Consider the following 3,696-nt stretch of genomic DNA (forward strand, 5'->3'; position numbering starts at 1 on the left):
TTCTGCGATCCCCCAGCTTTACTACGCCCATCACCCACATCTGATGCCCACCTCTCACAACCTTCTCCACACCTCATCTCCACCACCTAGAAAACACCTCCGCTGCTGACGACCACCCTTCATCTCCACCACCTGGAAAACACCTCCGCTGCTGACGACCACCCTTCATCTCTGCAAACCAAACCTCACCCCTCTAACCAGACTTTCACAAACTGATACTCGCAGCTTGATTACCCCCGGCTACAACCTATCGACCTGAACTCTACCCATCCTGCTCCTAGGCAGGAGAACTCTAACTACCTGAAGACACAGCGACGAGATACGCCACTGCACGCTAGACTATCTGCAACCAAGCTTCCCACCACGCCTGTCCGCCACTTCGTTTACCTCCCTAAAATGCCTACCACTCCTCATACTCCTCTCCTCCATTCCCAAAATCTTCTCTATATCCCTCTGCTCCTCCCAAACATCTGTTCATTGCGCCCTCACTGCTTCCTTCTCCCCTCTACGGCACCCACCACCTCCTCCTAATGCTCCACTCTCCCACTGACCCGAACACCTCCACTGGTAGACTTACACGCTCCTGCACATGCCACCTTTCTCACCCTTCTTCTTTTCCTAACCGCCGGGGACATCTCCTCGAACCCTGGCCCTCCACCTCCTCGCCCACCCACAAGACACCCTCCCACTTCCACAACCTGTCACAACCCCCTCAACCTAGTACCTGTCCCTCTGCTCCCAAAAACCACCCCCCCCCCCCATTTTCCTGTGCACTTCTGAACGCCCGATTGGTTTGCAACAAGCTCACCGCCATCCACGACCTCTTTGTTTCCCGCTCTCTCAACCTCCTAGCGATCACGGAAACCTGGATCCAAGCCACTGACTCCACCATCTCCTGCAGCACTCTCCTATGAAGGTCTCATCTGGACCCACTCACCCAGACCCAACGGTCGAAAAGGTGGTGGGGTTGGTCTGCTCCTGTCACCACTGAGCACTTTCCGAGTCCTCCCAAACCCCCCCTCTCTATCCTTCTCCTCCTTTGAGGCCCACTGCATCCGATATTTTTCTCCAACCCCCCTGAGGATTGCTGTGATCTACCAGCCTCCTGGACCCGTATCCCGCTTCCTTGATGACTTTTCTGCCTGGCTACCCTTCTTTCTCTCTTCCGTGCTACCCACCATCATCCTTGGAGACTTCAACAACCCTGTCAACATCAATAACCCGGCTACATCTGAATTCCTCCACTTAACGTCCTCCTTTGCACTCAATCAGTGCATACAATCCACCACCCACTCCGACGGGAACATCCTGGACCTTGTCTTCTCCCATCTCTGTGCCCCCCACAACCTCACAAACACCCCCTTCCCTCTCTCTGACCACAACCTCATCACCTTCTCTGTCTCCTCATCCTCAAAAGCCTACCCCCCCAAATGTCAAACTATTACTAGCCGGACTAAACAATATGGTAGTGTGACAAGAACACCCCTACCTAAAAAAGCAGGTTACTAGATGATCCACGCGGAGTAATATGAATTCAAAAGAATTTTTAACAATACTTTATTTGATCACATAGATCATAGGGAGGTTAAACATAAGCACAGTGTACATATGAAAAAAATAAAATCATGTTAAAAAACACTTAGCGTCTTCAATTTAGGGTCATCTTAGCAAATAGAGCACCATATAAGGCAGAGTTGTGTAATGATGCGATAGTTATCCTGGATTTCCGTGGGTTTCCCACTTAAATTCGAGTAAACCATGTGTTCAACAGATGTGTTCCCCATGTATGTCAGGGACCTCCTGGAATGTAAAAGCTGGAACACAAAAATACATAATATATGTATAGGAATATGAAAACCAATTCACATCCAAAAATCACCAGGCCTCCCTCCACTTTAGTCAATGGATACTACTATTACCTTCTCAATAATGAGACTATCATGCCCGCTTCTCAAATGTAGGGACTTCCTGGATAGCCACCCCAAGTAAAACAAGGTCCACAGTACCAAATGATTCTGAGGATATATATAGAGAAAAATGACAAATATATAGATCATAGGCATCAAGTGACCCCGAAAACAAAACACACACAAAATGTGGATATATTACCATCAATAAAGATCAAGAAGACTCCTGTCAACTTGAAATAGGATCAGGTCCTTGATGCTTTTTCAAAAATGCATATGGGGGTGAGGAGCCAGGTAGTCACAGTGCGTGGATTCCAAACACATATATAGTGTGTATGTAGCATATAGCAGGCCGTAGATACCTGAGTTTAATATACCCAATACAGGGTTTCCAAAAATTGCTCAATTAGAGAAGGTTATTGCGGTTTTATAAGGATGTGGCTATGTCACAGCAAAAAATGCCTGAATAGGATAGCGTATATATATATATACATGTAGATTATCCTCCAAAGAGGGTTTCCAAAAAATTCCCCGAGTATGCAGGGTAAATTAGGCCCATAGAACATGCCCTATTGCCACCATATAGGCTCTATAAATCTCAACAGCCGTAAGCTTTAAATAACTTGCCACCGGTGGAAGGTATGTTTCCCTGAGGGATTGCCGTTTTGCGAACCGCTGTAATAGTAGCCCAGTGGTAGTTCTCAGAGGGTCTTGGGCCTTCCTAGCAGGGAGCTGTGACACCGCCGTTCCTTCCCACCTCGTGGGCGCCGCACCCAGTGAAGACGCCGGGCGTAGTGACGTCAATACGTTGACGCGTTTCGTCCGCCAATCACCGCAGACTTCGTCAGAACTGGGAGGGGACTTCAATCCTTCACCTTATATGGTGCACTAATTGCATACCAAGTAGTCTCCACCTTGCCATCTTGTGTTGAAAGAATATCACTACACTGAGAATATCCAAAGTGAATTAAAACACATATCTTGAATTTTAAAAGAATGATTGCTGGATATACAAGAGGAGCCTAATTGCTATAGATCAAATCATCCTCTAAGAGGATAATAAAGAGGAGATTATTATAAACATATTTCTTGTTCACACTGGGAAACATCAAGACCAAGTCCAGCCACCAGGATCTCAAATATCAGTCCTATTATTATCCTGCTCACCACCCAAAAGGAATAGAGAAGATTGCATAGTTGGATTCATATTTTGTCCACAGAGGTCCATATTTAATTCATATATATGTTATCCCAATATAGATTACAGCTCAGGGTATATGAAGAGTTCAGGGGAATTTATTTCAAAAACACCCCAAAGTTGAGTTCTGTATTTAGTCCAAATGGGACAAATGCCCCCAGGGTATAAATTAAAAATTTTTCTTTTTGTAGGAGGACTTTGTCAAAGTCACCCCGACGAGCCGAAATATTCAGCAGGAAGATCCCTTTCACTTTTAGACCATCTGTTTTGCCTCCGTGTACTTCTTTAAAGTGTTGTGCCAGTGGGTTCTCTTTTTCTCCCTTTCTTGCATTCCTATTTTCATTTCTAATATCTCTCAGATGTTCGCCAATCCTAGTCCTGAGGCTTCTTTTTGTTTTACCTATATATATCTTTTTGCATGGACATTCTATCATGTATATCATTTTACTACTAGAGCAGTTAATAAAGCTTCGTATTTGAAATATCCTAGAGTTATCATTGTTAAAGAACTGATTGGACTTATGTACAAATGGACAAATCTGACAGTGGCCACATGGAAACATACCATATACGCCAGTCCTGCTAGTTAGC

The 3,696-nt window shown here is 45.3% G+C and overlaps 1 long non-coding RNA gene across 1 annotated transcript; it reads right to left on the minus strand.

Moving 5' to 3' along the window:
- Nucleotides 1–1,541: 1,541 nt before the first annotated feature.
- On the minus strand, nt 1,542–2,670 carry LOC149449925 (uncharacterized). Its single transcript, XR_016315344.1, has 3 exons — nt 2,110–2,670; nt 1,920–2,015; nt 1,542–1,814 (listed from the first exon to the last, which is right to left on the minus strand). It is a non-coding gene; the product is annotated as an uncharacterized LOC149449925 (long non-coding RNA).
- Between the last annotated feature and the right edge of the window lie 1,026 nt (nt 2,671–3,696).

This window comes from Staurois parvus, unplaced genomic scaffold (genome assembly GCF_062004578.1).
Source record: "Staurois parvus isolate SC_StPar_1 unplaced genomic scaffold, SC_StPar_1.0 ptg000595l, whole genome shotgun sequence".
In the NCBI taxonomy this organism is placed as follows: Eukaryota; Metazoa; Chordata; class Amphibia; order Anura; family Ranidae; genus Staurois; species Staurois parvus.